Source organism: Biomphalaria glabrata, chromosome 2 (genome assembly GCF_947242115.1).
Source record: "Biomphalaria glabrata chromosome 2, xgBioGlab47.1, whole genome shotgun sequence".
In the NCBI taxonomy this organism is placed as follows: Eukaryota; Metazoa; Mollusca; class Gastropoda; family Planorbidae; genus Biomphalaria; species Biomphalaria glabrata.
Genome location: NC_074712.1, coordinates 64653818 through 64674822, shown reverse-complemented (window position 1 = coordinate 64674822; position 21005 = coordinate 64653818). Strand labels below are relative to the sequence as shown.

The 21005-nt window shown below is 34.6% G+C and overlaps 1 long non-coding RNA gene across 2 annotated transcripts; it reads right to left on the bottom strand.

The window, feature by feature from the left end:
- Nucleotides 1-498: 498 nt before the first annotated feature.
- On the bottom strand, nt 499-20025 carry LOC129924799 (uncharacterized). Of its 2 annotated transcripts, XR_008776731.1 has the most exons (7): nt 19737-20021; nt 8863-9267; nt 4740-4889; nt 3676-3760; nt 2893-3234; nt 2255-2366; nt 499-896 (listed from the first exon to the last, which is right to left on the bottom strand). It is a non-coding gene; the product is annotated as an uncharacterized LOC129924799 (long non-coding RNA). The 2 variants fall into 2 exon arrangements; XR_008776732.1 differs by lacking the exon at nt 8863-9267 and having other exon boundaries at nt 19737-20025.
- Between the last annotated feature and the right edge of the window lie 980 nt (nt 20026-21005).

Genomic DNA, 21005 nt, shown 5'->3' with positions numbered 1-21005 from the left:
ATCACAAAAGAGATACAAGACACCGATAGCAAAGACAAACAGACACAAACACTCTTTTGTTCCCCTGGCAATCAAATCATTAAATAAGAACAATCTGGTATAAACTTTGTCACATGTAAATTATGAGTGAGTCTGGTGTGAATGTACACTTTGGTTTCTTATAGTTATAATGTTTTTTGTTTGGTGTAATGCACAAATTGTAAGACAAATTTCCTTAAGGATAATAAAGATTATTATTATTATTATTATTATACGAGTTAGGAAAAAGTAAAGGCGGTTGGTTATTGTGCTGACAACATGGCACCCTTGTTAACCACAGGTAGTGATGTCATCTCAGTTATAAGCATTCTTGGCTACCAAGTGAAATACATTTTTACACTTATAATGTTGCCAACCAATGTTCTAATATTCCTTACATGTTTCAAAAAGAATAAAAATTAAAATCCTCAAGTTTCTTTCTTTAGATCAGTAAAAAAAATCATACATATAAGCATAACACATTATATAAACTTCCATTTATTAATTTATAAAAACCACAAAACAAAAACAATTTACTGAATGACTCAATACTAAACCTAACAGTATACCATACATTCAAAACCTTGAATAAATACTTGTGTCGTTATGTGGCTTTCAGAAAAAAAAAATATAGAAGAATTACAAAATTAATTCAAAATCTTGTGTTTCAATTTGTTTTCTCAAAAGGGTCAAAGTTATCTTTAATCCTTTAAAGCAGCTTCTTTTTTATGAATTGAGTATTCTTGATACATGTAGTTAACATAATTAAGTATACACACATAAATCTGATTAAAAGTTTTACCAAAAAAATGTCACAGACTGTAAAGCTTGGTGAGGAGTTGAGCTAAAGTCACTCTTTATATATTGTCAAAATAGAGCTGAAAGAATAAATATTTGTTGATCAGATAATGTATAAATGTTAAGCTATAAACTGAATGTATAAAGGCTAAGCTATAAACTGAGTACAATTCTAAGTGATAAACTTAATGTATAAATGCTAAGTCATAAGCTGAATAAGTAAATTCTAAGCTATAAACTGAATGTATAAATGCTTGGCTATAAAATAAATGTATAAAAGCTAAGCTTTAAACCAAATAAACAAACTCTAAGCTATAAACTGAATGTATAAATGCTAAGCTATAAAATAAATGTAGAATGGCTAAGCTTTAAACCAAATAAATAAATGCTAAGCTGTAAACTGAATGTATAAATGCTAAGCTATAAACTGCTTGACTATCTAAGTGAGGAGAGCTTAAATTGAAATCACATTGTAAACTAGGTATTTTTAATGGATTTGATTTGCTTGCTGAGAGCCTAAAAGAAGGACTCACAGATATCCTCCCCCCCCCCCCCCTCTTATGTTTACAAAAGATATTGACCCAGAATGCACCGTGCTTGCTATAGGAGCATGGAAGTTGTGCTTGCTAAGAACCTAAAGGAAGGACTCACAGATATCCTCACCCCCCCCCTCATATGTCAACAAAAGATATTGATCCAGAATGCACTGTGCTTGCTATAGGAGCATGGAAGTTGTGCATGCTAAGAACCTAAAGGAAGGACTCACAGATATCCTCCATATCCCCTCAAATGCCAACAAAAGATATTGACCCAGAATGCACTGTGCTTGCTATAGGAGCATGGAAGTTGTGCATGCTAAGAATGATTTGATTTGATTTGTTGATTTGAGGCACAACGGCACAATTTAGGCCATGTCGTGCCTGCAGTGCATGCTAAGAACCTAAAGGAAGGACTCACAGATATCCTCCATATCCCCTCAAATGTCAACAAAAGATATTGACCCAGAATGCACTGTGCTTGCTATAGGAGCATGGAAGTTGTGCTTGCTAAGAACCTAAAGGAAGGACTCACAGATATCCTCACCCCCCCCCCCCCCCCCCCCCATATCTCAACAAAAGATATTGACCCAGAATGCACTGTGCTTGCTATAGGAGCATGGAAGTCGTGCTAATCAAAAGCAATAATAATACCAGCAATAATAAACAGCATGACTATTGGCCAGAGATGAAGGCTTCAATTCAGCTTTCATCACCAAATTTTGAAAAGCATGAACTAAAAATGTAAGTCATTCAGTGTTCCCAGACATTAGCACTGTAATGAACATCTTCACCATCACTTGTTCCATAAGTTGGATGGATCATTGGGTCAACAGAGATGCTGCCCATCAAAGCTTTTCTGCTTTTCTATAAGTGATAAATCTGAAATGTTGACAAATTACCTTTCTATGTTTCTCTGCTGGCTCAAAACCAAGGACTTTACCAACAAAATAAGACTCTTCATCTAATGAGGTTTGTATGGTCTCTGCTTTTCAATAGCCATGTTGCTCTCCTCTAAATGCAAAATATTACAAATTTCTTTAGAAAATGTTATGTACTCTTGTTTTCACTATATTTGTCTAACATATGCAATTAAAAGTAGCCTATAACATAACTGACACGACCGGAGCAACAATTTAAAGTCAAAACTAGGAAAGTTTATATCATACAAAGCAAGATAGAAAAAGGTTGGTCATGGTCCACTAGCAGGTTACTAGAGACAGTTATCTATTTTAGAAATATTCTTTTTAGAGTGATTATATGTGTAACAAAAAAAATAAAAAAATTATGTTTCATATCACATTAACAAACAGTTTGTGACACTGTTATGCATCAATGAAGTTGCAAGCATAAAAAAAGATACTTCTATAGTATACTAGCATTACCCTTGGTTCTTCCCCCTGATTTGTTCTCAGGCTATACAGTGTTTATTTTGGCTAAAAACATTTTTTTTTTCTGCACTCCCAATAAAATTTCCAGCATTTTATTTTCACCCCAAAAAGCCTAGTATCAATTACATTGAATTCATAAAGACACATACTTTTGGTGTTTGAATTCTAAGATCACTTTTCTCCCGATCCTCAAACAAAAATGGTACATCAATCTTCTTTCTTCTTCCTTCTCATTTTTTTATTGGAGCATTCAGATGACTAGACCAGTATATGAGATTATTTTCGCAGTGGTTTCCAAATCAGGGAACTCTCCATATAGTTTTCTTTCTATTGGGGTGTTTTGGGGCCAGTGTCATGTACAGCCTCTTGGTAAAGAGAGCAGTTTTGGAGAAGATGGTCAACATTCTCTGGTGACACTCCACATGGGCAGATTTCAGTTTCTGATTTTGAGCTTCCGATACACATGTTATCGCATTCTGTTGTGTCTGGTCCTGTGGAAAAAAAAATGATTTTAGATGTTTTTCTCCCATGAAACAGTTCTAAAGGCACATCACTATTCATGATTTAGTTTATCTTTAAATATGAATTTTTTTTTAATTTGGTCAGTTGTAGCACCTTTATCTGGACATGCATCTTATACACATTAAAAAATATTTTACACTTATATTTATAGCCTATCAAGATAAAATAGCCTGATTACCACAAACAGGGAGGTGCGGTGGCTGAGTGGTAAGGCGCTTAGCTTCTGAACCGGGGGTCCAGGGTATGAATCCCAGCTCTAATGGGTACCTGACATTAGTCGGGGAAAAAGTAAAGGTGGTTGGTCAGAATTACACAAAAATCCCCCCCCCTCCCCCCAGAAAAGAAAAAAACCTCTTTTACTGCTTTCATAAATAAAAAGGATGGTAAATGTTATGTCTATAAAACATTACCTTGAAACAAACATTGCAAGAAGTCCTTTTGCTTTAACTGCCTACACCTTCAAGTGTCTTTCAATGAACAAATCCTGTTGATCCTCTGCCAACATAAACAAGTTTACATAGATATTAACATTTCAAAGTCATGGGCCAAAAGCTCAGTCATTTTTCATTTCGCTTCTATATCAATATTTTGATTTTTTTGTCGGCTAAATGATTTGTGTACCTCATAGGAAAACAATGGGGTCCTGGGTTTGAACCTAAATGAAGATTGGGATTTTGAATTTTTAGGGTGCCCCTCAGTCACCCAACTCTAATGGGTAACTGATTTTAGGTGGTGAAAATTAAGGCGGTTAGTCATTGTGCTGGACACATGACGACCTGCTCATTAACCACTAGCCATAGAAACATAACCTTGACATCATTTGCTCCATAGATCGCAAGGTCTGAAAGGTAAACTTTACTTTTTTTTAATTAATATCCACTGTGCATACTGCATCCCATTACTTCTTACTTATGTACAATAGATTTCTCTTTTCCCTTCCTTGTGTTTCTTGAATCAAGTTCCTTTTTATAGGGCATTTTAATACCGCCACAAAGCTAATGGATTATATTATTTGTCATAATGTCCAAAAGTAGAAACTAATTATTTTATAATGAGAATGTGGGTATGTGTGTTGTCTATCCAGTATCCAAAACTACACATTTTTCAAGTAAAAATCAACAAATTAAACATATTAAAAAGATAATAAAAACCAACAGGGATTATGTGAAGGTCTTTACAAATGTCATTAAGATTTGCGGTTAAACAGTAGACTTCTTTTTATTTGTTTAAATAGATCATTGAGTGTGATACTTCAAATCTTTGGACAGGTGATCATGGATAAAATCTGAACACTTTCATTTAAATTTATGGTTCCCATGGTGGAAAGGTGTTCTACAGCTTCTGCAAAGATCAAGCTCTGTTTTATCCACCATGGTCAAACACATCCACCTTAGACAAACAGTATCCATTTCTATATACAAAAATACATACATATAATTTTCTTTACATATTAAAAGAAAAAGAGAAAGATTACCTGAGGTGACTAGACACCATCAGAAAAGCGATATTTTTTTGAGATATCAGTTACTGCTTCGGAAACTGCTGATGGATCAGTCACTGTAAAAAACTTGGTCAGTAATATTTGAAAAGTAGACAACTCCATGGTAAACAATAAAATCGCCACCTGAAAACACAAATAAACAATAAGAGGATGTAGACACACACAAAAAGGATTACAATGTCTGATTTTAACTCAATGTGAGCCACATGAGTAGGCCTAGTTATAGCCTTTAACACAGCAAACATTTGAACTAGTGGCCAACAGTGCACAACATTTTAAGGATAAATGTAGAATATATACCCGCTATTTTATTTGAATAAATGTGAATACTAAAGTCAATATAAACAAATATGAGACTGTGTGACAAAAGTTTAACTTAAATATTACATCCTGTATATATATATATATCGAAGACGAACTCCATTCTTTTCAGATCAGGCAGCTTTCCATACAATTTTTATTCTAAAGGACTGCTGGGGGCCAGTATTTTGTTTGGGTCTCACGATAAAACAAGGCAATATGTTCTTTGGAGGAACTCTACAAGGCATGTTTCACTGGTTTCAACATCCAGAATAAGTGTTAACTCATTATGTTGTGCCCTATTCAAAGGTGAAAAATAATTCATTGACTGTGTCCTGATAGAATGTAACATGCATCCTTGATCCTGATGTTTGAGCAACAACTGTTATATTTTTGGTTTATACTACTCTCTTTTTCTTTTTCTCTTCCGGATATAGTGGAATTTAAGAAAAGAAAAAGTAAAGTACCCCTTTCAGACCTTGTGGTCTATAGGGCAGATGATGTAAAGCTCATCTGTTTCTGTGGCCTACTGTTAACGAGGGTGTCATGTGGCCAGCAGAATGACCAACTGTCATTACTTTTCCCCAATTAATGTCAGGTACCCATTAGAGCTAGGTGGACTCAGAGGCGCCCAAAGATCGTGAAATTAAAAACCCCAGTCTTACCAGAATTCGAACCCTGCACCCCAGTTCAGTAGCCAAGTGTTTTACCGCTTAGCCACTGCACCTTCCATGGAATTTAAGACTGCTTACTTATTCTCCCATTTTGGCAGTGTCAGCTTGTTCATCTCCTCTATACGAAAGTGTGCCTGGGATCCATTGGAGAACAGTTTTTTTGCTATTATTGTTGAGATTTATAAGAGCTGTCTTGACTTGTTTGATAGAGGAGGCATCAGATTTTTTGAAAGATAGGAAAGAAATGTTTTTGGTATTCCTTAGAAAGAAAATCTGGCTGTTCACAGGTGGATGGTTGATTAGTGTGGTAGCTGCTGGTTCTAATACTCCCCTTTCTGCTCAGTGGCTGTCTGAGAGATCGCCAGTGGCTATTAACTTTTCTAATCTTTCTCAATTGAGCCATTCATTGCATAAGACATCTCCTCCGTTACCGGTGGATTCTTGAGATGAGCCATCTGTATAATTGACCCACTGGTTATTGGTATATTAGATTTCTTCCTTGAGATCTTTCTGATTGTGATAAGATTTTTTTTTGGCAGAAAGAGAGCTTAGGTCCCAGGGAAGAGAGTCATTGCACTGTTTAACTAATTCATAAATTATATTTTATAAGCAGTGTTTCTTTGTTTGAGATTCTCGTATGAAATGAGGTATTTTCAGTTAATTTTGAGTGCCAGACTTGTGGGTTTAAGTTTTGAGTGGGAAGCTCTCTTAGGTTTCCATTTTAGTAAACTGAGTAAGGATTATTATTTCTCTTATTTTGTCCAGAGAAACCAGGGAAAAAATGATCTCTTCCATTGCTTTGAAGGTTGTTGTTTTTATTGTTTGGAGTTAGGTTTTTGTTTTACTTTTTTACTTTGTCTATTTTCTGTAGAATTGACTGCTGAATCCTATGTTGTAGAGTCCTGTGTTCTAGAGTGATGTAGCTGGTAAATTTCTTTTTCAAAATGTAATTAGCTGATTGAAGCTCACAGCCTGCTAGATGATTGGTGTTAGCCTTCCCTGGTTGTCCAAGAAGTCTACATCTGAGTTGCCAGTTACACTGATGTGATTTGGTATCCACTTCATCTAGAGTGTTGTAGCTGGTACATTTCTATTTCAAAATGTTGTGATTTGGTATCTACTGCATCTAGCGTGTTGTAGCTGGTACATTTCTATTTCAAAATTTTGTGATTTGGTATCCCCTGCATCTAGTGTGTTGTAGCTGGTACATTTCTATTTCAAAATGTTGTGACTTGCTCCAAATTAATATTTCCATTTTATATCTTGTACAATTTCCCTTTTTTTTAGTTGACTTTATAGACTGTCATTTTATTCATACTGCCATGTAAGATCTTTAAATTTGTTGAACCATGGATTGGGCATTAGAGCTGGGTGGACTCAGAGGTGCCCAGTTTTCACTAGGATTCATAGCCGGGACCCCCAGTATGAAAGTCAAGAGCTTTACCACTCAGCCACCACACCTCCATCAAATTGATTAGGCTAAAAGTAGTCCTACAAGTTCTTTGAGTGAAAAGAAAACAGTGTTTAATGAATAAAAAAGGGAAGAAGAAACTTTTTTTTTCCCACTAAAGTAAAGTAAAGTTCCCCTTTCAGACCTTACAATCTAGGGGGCTGAGGATGTAAAGGTCATCTGTTTCTGTGGCCCATGGTTAATGAGATTGCCAGCACAACAACCAGACGCCTTTACCTTCCCCATCACACCAGGTACCTTTAGGTTGGTAGACATAGTCATGTGATCAGGGCACGGCAGACATATTGTTGGTAAAAATCTGGTTTCTATGCACAGTCAACACAAGCTTTTAGGCACTTACCATGGATAAGTCGAGCAAAGAAAGATATAGTCAGAAACAAATACTAATTCTTACACTTTGAAAGCAAGCCAGCATAATAAAGAAAATGATTTGCTGCCCTCCTTGTGTTTTTTTTTTTAAATTAAAAAAAAAAAAAAAAAAAAAAAAAAAAAACATGTTTTGTAAAATGTTTTACTTATTTCGGATGTTCCTTCAGAGTTGAAGATAATTACTTCCTAGTCCAAACCTCCCGCAGGACGGCGGGGATGGGAGCGGGCAGGGTTTGAACCCCTGACCATCGATAAGTCCGAACGACAGTCCAGCAAGCTTATCCAGATCTCTTCACTTATAATCTTGTTCTACTGAAAGTGCTTACACAATCACAAAGGATGAGTTCAAGGTATTCCGAATCAATTTTATTGTTAGACCTAGATTAGATCTAGATCTACTAATAACTAATCTAGACTAGATTCTAGATCTATATTCTAACTATTTAAGTTAGCATATCTAGACTACTATATTCATAATATTGTTTGACATAAATGTAGAATCAGATTGAATAGTCAATATTTATTATTGTTGAGGGCAGTGTTTCTCAAACTGTGTGCCGCCGAAGATTTGCAGGTGTGCCGAGGAGTTTTCAGAATGCCACGCGTGCAGCGTTACACAGGTTTGCATACTATTAAATTTTTATTTTACCTTGCGACGACATCCCAACTTGCAACGACCAGTAATAGTAGTGGATCGCTACATTATGACAGAAAGGGGTGTTAGCTCTTCAGGTTATGGAGTTGTCCACTATACATATATTATTATAATGACTCAAATGTAGGCCGCCTTAGCAGACGCTCAGCAGTTCTTGAATTGGTAACGATTATAATAAGCGATGTGTTTCATGTAAATTTTGTAGGTGTATGCTAATAATAACAAATTATTACTAAGCCTTAGTCATTGTTATCCATGGAGAAATACGTTGGTAAGAATGAAACTGCGAAAGCGTTCAATGAAAAGCATGGAACGAAACAAAGGTACAAAGAAGATTACATCGGATATGGTTTCATATCTTCAGGACCTGAAGATTCTCCATTGTCATTCTGTCTGATCTGCAATTCAGCTCTGTTGAACGAGGCGCTTGTTCCAAGCAAATTGAAGAGACACTTGGAAACAAAACATCCAGTTGTAAAAGCGCAACCGAAGGAATACTTCGAAAACATCAGGTCCCTTCAAGTGGATGAATCCACTGACATTAGTGCAAAGCCCAGTTGTTAGCTTTTATTCAGTTCATAAAGGATGAAAAATGTGTCAACAAATTCTTATTTTGAAAAGACTTACCAACTACGACCAAAGGCGAAGATTTTTAAGTGGTGAACGAAAACATTTTGCTATTCAAAGTACAGTGGAGACAAACTGTGTCAGCGTTTGCACCGATGGCTGTCCTTCCATGCAGAGGAAATAGAAAGGGATTCTTCACTCTTGTGCGTCAAGAAAATCCAAATGTATTAGTTGTTCACTGCATGATCCACAGAGAAGCTCTTGCCTTCAAATATTTGATGTCTGTTCTGGATCAAGTGATTGAAGTTGTAAACTTCCTCAAATCTCGACCGCTTGCATTCTGACTTTCCTCAGAGCTTTGTGAAGCAATGGATTCAGACTACTAATGTCTCCTGTATCACACCAGGGGAAAAGTGTTAAAGCATGTCATCCAACTCAAGGCTGAGCTGATTTCATTCTCGGAGGCTGAAAAAAAAAAAAAAAAAAAAAGACTTCTATTCATGACGAGATTTGGTGGGTTAAGGTGACATTTCTCACTGATTTATTTGACAAATTAAATTCATTGAATTGAAGTCTTCAAGGACCATCGGAAACCATCATCATTGCATCCGCAAAAACTAAAATCATTTGGTTAAAATTGATTGTCTTTGTGGCAAAGTAAAATCACGAAAGGACTGCTTTCGTACTTACAATGAATGTGCTTCAAATAAAGAAATCACCCCCGAAATTCTGGACACTTTGAAACACCTGCAGTCAGCATTGCAGCATTACTTCTCAACAGTTTGAAGTAATGAATATAAATGGATCAGCTCTCCATTTGGAAACAATGAAGCTACAAATTTTACAACTAAAGAAGAAGAGCAGCTCAATGATTTAAAAAACGATGCAATTCTTAAGTCAGAGAAAGCCTGGATGTGTTTTGGATTTCAATCAACAAGTTATATCCTGTAATCAATTTAAAAGCAATCAAAATAATTCTTCCATTTACATCTTTATGGTTTTGTGAGTTTGGATTTTCAGCACTGACTGAAATCAAATCTAAGAAAAGAGAGAGACTTCTTACAATAGACGATGAAATGCGAGTTTGTTTGTCGACTTTGGAGCCTCGATTAGATTGCATTTGCTCTCAAAAACAGGCACAACATTCACATTAAACATAATACTGAAAAACAGGCAAAATCTTTTTTTCTTTTTATTATAAAACAGCTGTTGCTCTTCGTGGTGTGCCGCGAAATTTTTGTAGTTTGTTTACTGTGCCGGCAGACAAAAAAGTTTGAGAAACACTGGTCTAGAGCTAGATCAACATTGTATTAACATATAATGTAGGCCTACATAGATTGTGATAGAGATCTACTCTCTACTCAAGCCTTCAAGGTCTAGTATTCTAGATGTAGATCTATGGCTACATAGATCATAGATATATTATATACAAAATCTGGATGATGTCTCAGATTAGAGTGTGACTAGATCTAGAGTCTAGCCTACATAATGCTTAGGCTTAGTAGATCATTCTAGATCTCATCTAGACTCTATAGAATAGATCTAGAAAATCTAGATAACATCTAAAACCTACATCTCTCTGTTGCTGCATATTTTAAGCATATGAAACTTAATTTTTATCTAATAGATATAGCTAGATCTAGTCTTCACTTCTAGGTCACTTGATAAGATAAATAAATTTAGCTTTTATGTAGCACTACTTTCATGCTTATAGTTATAGCATGCTCAGAGCGCTATGGTCCAATCTCATTGGTGGACCGGAGGAGAGGGGTATCTGGGAGGTTTTCAGTGCTGCCTTTAGGCGCTCATTAAACACATCTCTGCACAAGATATATTTGGACTATAGTTACAGATAATAGTTACTTATTATTAGATACTAGTATTATATAGATCAGATCTAGCATCTAAACCAAAGAAAACTTTACTATCCAGTTTAGATCTAAGTCTAGGGCTGAAGACTTTTTAAAGTTTATTTTAGGACTAGGCTCATCAAGACTAGTAACTTGTTGATAAATCTAATGGTCCTAGATCTGTGTTTCTTTTACAACTTTCAAATGCTCTTTAAGATTTGAAGCTAATTACACCTTAGCCCAAACCTTTTGGCTGTTGCGGCTGAAGCACTTCACTAGTCTCAATTGAATTTTTGGTGTAGACTAGGGTTTTGAATTTCTATATTTTTAGGATGCTTCGAAGTCCAACCAATTCTTTATATTACAAGAGTTCTACATCTATTATTAAAATGTTATTGCTATTTTTACTTTTGAAAATGTCTACAGGCTTACAAGAGTTTAGCAGCTTACAACCAGTTCCTAGATGGTTGGGTTCAAGATGTTATGGCTTTTAAACCACTAGCAAAGGTAAGTAATAAATATTGTTATATTATAGTTAATATTGATATTCAAAGGTATTTACATGTATATGAGACCAATGTCTTGATATGTACAGGTATTTTAAATAATTTTTTTTTCTTTTTAATAGGTCTTCACTCTCAGTGGTTAGCATGTACTGCAGCCCTGGATAGTAATAAGTCAAGATGATATTATTCTATCAGCCCACTGTTCTTGTATAGTTGGACTTGGTGAGTCCTGCACTCATGTGGCAGACATGGATCCTTGAGTCAAATAACCTACTCACTGAAGCCCAGGCTGGCTTTAGAAAAGGCAGATCAACAGAAGATCAAATTGCCTTCATCACACAAGAAATAGAAGACGGCTTTCGAGAAAAGAAACCAACAACAATTGTGTGGGTTGACTTAGAAAAAGCATTTGACAAAGTCTGAGAACAAGGTCTCTTGCTCAAGCTAGTCCAGCATCACATATCCCAAAGAATGTACAACTGGATAAAGGAATACCTAAATAATAGAAAAGCCTTAGTTTGCATGCAAGGACAAAGAAGCCACACAGTGGGTATAAAAAATGGCGTCCCCCAAGGAGGAGTCCTATCCCCAACACTTTTCCTAATATTCATAAACGATCTAAATCAAAACCTACCTAGAAAAGTTAAAAGCAGCATGTATGCAGATGACCTTGCCATAATTAGCACAGAAGAATATGTAGGAACATCGAAATTTCGATTACAAGATGCTCTTGATAAACTCAATAATTGGTCCAAAGACTGGGGCATGTCCATCAACACAAAAAAGACCACATATACCATATTCTCACTGTCAACAAAACAACAAACAATAAAATTAACATTAGATTTGGAAGCTTTAGAAAAAAAATGACAGCCCTACTTATCTTGGAGTCACCTATGACCCGAGACTAACCTGGAAAAACCAAATAGATAAAACACAGAGTAAAGGCATCCAGAGACTATCCCTCTTGAAAAAATTAGCTGGCACAGATTGGGGAGCTAATCACAACATCCTGAAAAAGACCTATACCAGTTATGTAAGACCTGTATGGTGCCACAGCATGGGGCTCAGCAGCCCAAACCAACCTAAGAAAAATAGACAAGGTTCAAAATATTGGTCAAAGGATAATGACAGGAGCAATCAAAACAACACCCATAAGAGCTATGGAGGAAACTGCTGCCCTGATCTCTCTGGATGAAAGAAGAGAAATAAAAATCCTTTCCCAATTCACTAAATTGGAAACCTTGGAGAGGCACCCACTCAGAACAAAATCCACAAAACTGGCACAAAAAAACGTCTCAAAAGGACCAATTTCACACAGGAATCTCTAAACCTAAAAAAGAAACACCAACTTGAAAAAATTACTCTGGAATCCTCAATACACTATAATGAATCTCTACCCTGGGACGAAAGCCCTCTTCCTACTATAAGGGACCAAATTGAAAACATAAAAAGAAAATCTGATTACAGACCAACAGAGCTCAAGGAAATAGTGAACTGTTTTCTACATACCAATTACCCTAGCAATCAGTGGATCAGAGTTTACACGGATGGCTCATCCCATAAAGCCACCACAAATGGAGGAGCGGAATACTTATCGAATGGCCAGATGAAGGAAAACTAGAAAAATCCATTGCAACTGGAGAGTTCTCTGACAGTCACAGAGCAGAAAGGGAAGCACTAGCACTAGCTGCTACCATGCTAGCAAATCATCCAAGTTCCCCACAAAGTCAGATTGTCTTTCTAACAGACGTGAAAACAACTCTCCAAAGCTTGCAAAACTCTGATTCCCCTCAAATTAAAAACCTCAGAACAGCACTTACAAAGCTCAACAACAACAGCAAAAAAAAAAACTGTTATTAAATGGATACCAGCTCACATACAACTAGCAGGAAATGAGAAGGCTGACAAGAGTGGGAGAACAAACTCACAAGTAAACTCTGCACTCTATCCAGAAGAAATGAAGAAATTAATTGTAGATAAAATAAATGAGAAATGGACGAGCTCCCATCCAAATCACAAGAAAGATGACGCTTACTATAAGTTATCCCGACAAGACCAACGTCTAATCTTTCGACTCAGGACCGGACACAACGGAATGCGACAACACATGTTCCAGAAGCTCAAAATTGGAACCAGTGAAATCTGCCCATGTGGAATATCACCAGAAAATGCCAACCACGTCCTCCAAAACTGCTCTCTCTACCAAGAGGCCCGTATAAGACATTGGCCCCAAATCACCCCAATAGAAAGAAAACTATATGGAGAGCTCCCTGATTTGGAAACCACTGCGCAGTTCATCTCATGTACTGGTCTAGTCATATGAACACTCCAACATAACAATGAGAACGATGAAGAAGAAGAAGAAATGTGGCAGACACTTTATTTATGCTGGAAGCCAACACCAGGCTAAAAGAGAGTAAGACAGTTACAGGCTTGTTATCTTACTGGATAAATCCATCAGAGCTTAAAAAAGTTTTGCCAACTAAGGTTTCTGAGATTGATATCACCTCATTAAAAAACAAAAAGTTAAATTTGATTCTCTTGTGAACAACATCACTTCTAAAAATAAAAATTTAAAGGCTATTAAATCCAAAGAAACTATAAAGCTTAGTATAAATATTTTTAATTCATTTATTGAAAGTAATGAGTTCCAATCAGATATTTTACTGTGTTGTGCTAATAGGAAGAATAGGTTTGTGCCTGTGCTTTAACGCTGCTAGGTCTCTCAATGAAAATTTCAAAACAGTCATTTATTACTGTCATCTTCCTGTCATAAGTACAAATAAATTTTTTGGGCCTGAGACTCTCCTTATTGGGCCAGAAAATCAAATCGGATATGTTGACATACATAACATCCAAAACAGTACATGAATATCTTAGATCAGGGGTGGGCAACCTTTTTGTATCGAGGGCCGCATTATTTAAAAAATTGGGAATGGCGGGCCGCATATTTATATACAACTTATAGAGACACTCTAAGCTAACTGTGTAGAATTTCTTTTAATTCATATTTACACTGTATTATATTCACGTTTCTTTTTTTTTCCCACACTTCACGTTAAGGAATTACAACAAGAGTTAGCAATTATTTAAACCAATTTTACGATTTTTTTTTCAAATTGCTGTTGTCATTTAACATTAAAATATCCTGACAAATATACAGTTGTACTTAATGTGCAGTATTTTACTTTTTACACCCGTGCATGATGTTTCGGAACTGTGGAACTAGCTTACTAGTTTCTATCCTTGTGACTGCTGTCAAATTACAGTCAGTCAAAATCGACCAGTAGTAATGCTTGTTTAGTTTCCACAAAGGAAAAGGCTTGTTCACTAAATGAGACAATATATGTTCTGGAAGTTAAATGTCGGGACTAGAGAAACTTGCCCATCACTAGAGAATGCTGACCATGTCCTTCAATGGTGCATTCTAAATCAAGAGACCCGAACAAGACTTTGGTCCAAAAACCCTCCTAAAGAACAAAAACTAAAAAAACAAACAATTTTCTTATCTTATCTTATATAATACAGACGTTACTTCAAAAAAGAAGATGATTACGTCCTACGCGTCATGCATTTAGTCATGCATATTAACCAATGACTTAAATTCTGCCAAGTCACTGGTTTTCCTGGCTAGCTCAGGCAACCCATTCCATGCTCTAATAGCACTAGGGAAGAAGGAGTATTTGTACAAATTTGTCCTAGCATATGGGACGAGGAATGTGCCTTTATCTTTGTGTCTTTCAGAGTATTTTATTAAATTTTGTTTTTGTATTTGAAGATTATGGTTCAGTGTTTTATGTATGATTGCTACTTTACTTTTGAGCCTTCTGTCCTGAAGGCTTTCTAAATTTAGTGATTTTACTAAAGGTGTTATTCTAGTCAAATGTGAATATTCGTTTGTTATGAATCGCACTGCTCTATTTTGTGTCTGTTCCAGTTTCTTAATGTTTTCTTGAGTTGAGGGGTCCCAAACGGAGGATGCATATTCTATTATTGGCCTAACCAAGGTTAAGTAACATTTTAGTTTTATGTTCTTATTTGATTTATAGAAATTTCTTTTAATAAATCCTAATGCTTTGTTTGATTTTTTTGTAGTTTCATCAATATGTGGATTCCATGATAGTTTTTCATTTATTATAACACCTAGGTATTTTGCGTTTTTAGTCTGTGATACTGGTTTGCCATGAATAAGATAAGTGGAATTAATTTGTTTTAGTTTTTTTGTTACTCTTAACAACTGACATTTTTCTGGGTGGAAAGACATGCTCCAATTTGATTCCCATTTCTGTAATTCATCTAATTCTCTTTGTAAAATATCTGTGTCTTGTGTTGTTTTTATTGTTCTATATATTATGCAATCGTCTGCAAATAATCTGACTTTTGTTCCTGAACTAATGCAATTTGGTAAATCATTTATGTAAATTAAAAATAGTAGTGGACCCAAGACTGTACCTTGAGGTACACCTGAGTTTACTGTTATCGGTGTTGATTTAGAGCCATTTATTATTACAGTTTGTTCTCTCCCTATCAGAAAGTCTTTAATCCACTGATGCAGTGGACCATTAATGCCGAAATATTTTAATTTTTTAAGCAAACTATGGTGGTGAACTTTGTCAAAAGCCTTAGAAAAATCTAGTAAGATAGCATCTATTTGTTCACTATTATCTAAACCTTTTGAAAAATCATCAATTAGTCCTATTAGTTGTGTTTCACATGATCTATATTTCCTAAAGCCATGTTGGTATGGTGTGAGGACATTATGTTTGTCTAAGTGGTTTATGATGTTGCTACATATTATGTGTTCTAGGATTTTACATGTGATGCTGGTAAGTGATACTGGTCTGTAGTTCCCTGGGTCAGATTTTACTCCTTTTTTAAATAGGGGGGTGACATTAGCTTCTTTCCAGTCCTTTGGTACTCTGCCCTGGTTAAGTGAAGCCTGAAAGAGTATTTTGAACACTGGGGCTAGCTCATTACTTAGTTCTTTGAGTAATCTAGCTGGAATACCATCAGGTCCAGAAGCTTTATTTGGTTTGGTGTTGGCTAATAGTTTTTGAATTCCATTTTCTTGTACTACTATATCTTCTATGTTTTCTACTTGGTTCAAATTCAGTAATATGTCTTTGTCTCCTGGGGCTGAGAATGCTGATGCAAAGTATTTGTTTAGAATGTTTGCTTTAGTTTCATTATCATTATGTATTATGTTATGTTCATCTTTTAATGGCGCTACGCCTGTTGTTTCCATTTTCTTAGACTTAATGTATGACCATAGGTTTTTGTTGTTATCTTTAGATATTACATTGTTTATGTATTCACTCTGCAGCTGTCTGCTTACTTTTTGGGTTAAGTGTTTAATTTTTATATACTTTTTGTAAACTCTTTCTGCATTAGTTTCTTTAAATTTTCTATAGAGGTTTTCCTTCTGTTTACAAAGCTTCTTTAGTCTATTATTAAACCAGCATTTATTTATTTTGTTTGATGTGTATTTAGTTGGTATATGATTTTCTATTATGCTTTTAAGATGGTTTTTAATGAAATTCCAGAGGTCATCGACTGGTTGGTTAATGTCTTTTTCTAATAAGAATGTTTGTTGAAAGTTTAGTGCAGCTTGGTGTAGTTGTGTTAGGTTACATTTATTCCAGAGTAAGATTTTTCTTTTGGGTTTTGTATTGGCTACTGCTTTTATCTGACTGTGTATTTTTATGATCTCATGGTCTGATAGACCAGGGATAATTTCATAATCAACTACTAATCCAGGTCTGTTGGTTAAGAAGAGATCTAATGTGTTGTTTAATCTAGTTGGCTTTTTAATGATTTGATCTAAACTTAGGTTGTGTAAAGTTTCTATGAAAAGCTCATTTATGTCCTTAAGGTTTTGGTGTTTATCTATGGTTAGTGTTTTCCAATTTATATCAGGTAGGTTGAAATCACCCATAATCCAAAAAACTGCATTTTTATTTGTCTCTTTAAGTGTAGTAATCTGATTACATAGTTCCTGCATGTATTCTAAACTAGAATTTGGTGGTCTGTAAATGCTGCCTATTATTAGGGATGTTGAGGTGGTATTAATTTTACAAAATGTTGATTCTACATTTTTTGAGTTAGGTAAGGTAATTTCTTCTGCTATAAGAGTGTTTTTTATTGCTAAAAGAACTCCTCCATGATTATCAGCCCTATCTTTTCTAAAAATTTCATAATTACTATTGAAAATTTCTGCATTATAAATTTCAGGATGCAGCCAAGTTTCTGTTCCTGCAATTATGTCTGGTTTCTCACATTCTAATAAAATTTCTAAGTCTGCTGTTTTGTTCCTAATGCTTTGAAAATTTATAACTAAGGTTTTAAGGTATTTTGGTATTACTTCTTTAGTAGGTTTGTTTAGTGAGGCTGTTGTATTAATTTTAGTAGATTTAGGTTTAACAGGAGTGGATCTGGCTAGTGGTTGGTGAGTTTGGTTCGGGATGGTGTTTAGGATGTTGTATGGGTTAGAAGTGTCCGCATCAAAGGAATCAAACAGTCCTGATGTAAACTGAGGTAACCCACACGGTACACAGTGCCATGATGCGTCTTTGTTGCCTAAGGCATAATACACAGGTGTATTCATATGGAGACATGATGCATGGTACCATTCATCGCAGGTGTCACATTGAATGGCTTTCTGTTTCAGGGTGCATATTTTTTTGCAGATGTTGCATCTATCTTTAGATCTAGGCCCTGGATTTGACTCTACATCTCCTGCCATTAATATTAACAGTGATAGGTATTTATTTCTGCTGTGTCTGATTGAGAACTTCCATTTGTGATGGGTAATCTTCTTTAATGTTATAGATGTGTATGTTAGGTTATTTTTGAAGTTGCATTGTTCTAAAGTGTGATGATTGATTATGACTGTTGTTTCCTTTTTAAGTTTAGTGTTGACAAAGGTAGATCTAGTTCTGTGTTCAGCTAGTGTGCATTTGGTGATTATTAGGATAAATAGCCAGAGCAATTTCATGATGACTGTTCTTGATTTTAGTTTTTAAAGGAGTCTAGTCTAAATCTAGTTTAAGGTTTACAATGCCTAAGTTAAGTCTAAATCTAAAGTGAAAGCTAGTTTACAATGACAATTAAATCAAATCAAATGGTTTATTAAATTCAAAATGTGGACCTAGACTAGATCTAGATTCTAGATCTAATTCTAGATCAATATATTTACGTGTATAACTAACTACATAGGATATTACTATTAGTTATTATTAGTAGTATTAGTAGATGATTAGTAGATCTAAAGCCTTAATTAAAGTCTAAGTCTAACACTGGACAGACTAGATCTAAAATCTAAGGATATAATAATAAATATAGACTAGATCTAGATCTAATAAATTATAAGGATTAGTGAGACAAAATAGTCCTAAGCTAAGAATTGTTAATTTGAATTAATTAGTAGAAAAAATGCTGAATTAAGTTAAATATATAATTTAAAGATATTAGTTTATTAGTTAAATAGCTTTTTTAATGAATTTGGTTTGATTTAATACAACAAAACGAAAAATTTAACTCATCTCTGATTACAGTAAACAGGGAGCAGCCATCTTGCCATCTTGCTTGTTACTACTAGGTCTAAATCTATTGACTAGATCTAGTGAAATCTAGTCTAGATTATTCTAGATCTACTTGATTATCTATCCTTTTCTAATTCTAGGGCTCTACTCTAGTCACACTAGATCTTGTATATAGTTCTAGATCTAAAATAATTTAAGTCTACTAGTACTAGTCTAGATCTATATCTAATAAGTCCTCTATGTCTAAGAACACAGATTATAATAATTATATTAGAGATCTAAATATTTATGTCTAAATCTATAGTCTATAATAGACTTATTAAGAACTAAATTTACATAATGATACATAGAGAAATCTAGAATCTAGAGATCTATCACCTTCTAAGTCTATTTCTAGATAGATCTAGAGTCTACTTCTAGATCTAGTTATCTAGTGCTAGCCCTACTTCTAGATCTAGAAACTAATTTAGACTATGTAATAAGAAAAGTAGATCTAATACTAATAGCCTTATTTAGGCCTTAGAGTTAGACTTACTGTGTGTGTGTCTAAGTCTAAGTCAAGTTAATTAATTAATTTAGGACTAGATAATAACGTTTTTTTTTTAAAAATCCTTTTGAAAGTTTCTTAGATTACTTAGAAACCAGTTCAAGGAGTTAGTGTTAGAATTAGAATAGTCAGATCTATTTGATCTATCAAATCATCTAAAAAACAATCTAGAGTACTAGACTAGATTAGATCTAGATCTTGAAATCTATTCATTCTAATCTAAATTGACTAAATCTAGTCTAGATTCTAGATCTAGAAGTCTAGTGACCTAGACCTATCTAGTAGCCTAGAGTCTAGACTAAGACTAGATTCTAGATTGTCTAGAGGATGATAGATTTGATAGATGATAGAATACAGATAGATCTAGACTTCTAGACCTAGAATCTAGATCTAGTTAAATCTAGTAGTACTAGTAGAGTACTGTAGTAGAGCCATTGTCGTGAAAAGAAAGGGATTTGAATGGAATATTTGGCTAATTAGCACTTACTAGATTCTAAGAATAGATCTAATTCTAATATCTAGACCTAGACTACTAGATCAGTAGATCTAGAGATCTATGTCTAGAACTAGATCTAGATCTAGTCTTCAACCATTTCTTCGTAAATTTAGGACACACCGGGTCCGGAAGTAGATGAAATGTAAACAATAAACACAGACCTATATATATTTTATTTTGCACTCAGTATTTTCAATTCGCACTATTAATAAATAATGATAAAATGGCAATTTTTTTTTAGTGTCGGAATTCAGACTTGGCGGAACAAAAAATCGTGAATGCGGAACGGCGGAGCTTTTTTGATGATTTTGCGGGCCGTTTCCGCATAATGCGGGACTATAGGCATGTCTGCTGTAGGTGTCAGCAGGCCGCATAAAACATTCCGCTGGGCCACATCCGGCCCCCGGGCGTAATTTGCCCACCCCTGTCTTAGATGCAGTTGTGGGATGAATTTTAAACATATCAGCTAATACATAGGCAGGTTTACCTAGAATATTTGAAATAATGTGTGTTAAAAAAAATAATTTGTGTACATTCATAATTATAGTAGTTAAATTAAATTATATATATATATATATGTGTGTAAATGTGAGACAGTGTATTTTTTTTTGTACCTGTATTATATCCAAGCTATCCAATGAGAAATATTTATATTATTTAATATATAGATATATTTATTCAAATCATAATATGCATTCATTTATTTGTGGAAATAAAAGAAATGAATTGAAGTATTGTTTGTATATTAATTATTATTATCTTATCTATTAGTATGAAAAGAGGCCCTTAGTGAAACCTGCAGTACCAGGTTCGAATCTCGTTAAAGACTGGTATTTTGAATTTTGGGATACCTCTGAATCCAACCAGGTTTAATTGGTATTTGACATTAGTTGGGGAAAAGTAAGGTGGTTGGTCATTGTGCTGGCCAAGACATCGTCTTAGATGCAGTTGTGGGATGAATTTTAAACATATCAGCTAATACATAGGCAGGTTTACCTAGAATATTTGAAATAATGTGTGTTAAAAAAAATAATTTGTGTACATTCATAATTATAGTAGTTAAATTAAATTATATATATATATATATATATGTGTAAATGTGAGACAGTGTATTTTTTTTTGTACCTGTATTATATCCAAGCTATCCAATGAGAAATATTTATATTATTTAATATATAGATATATTTATTCAAATCATAATATGCATTCATTTATTTGTGGAAATAAAAGAAATGAATTGAAGTATTGTTTGTATATTAA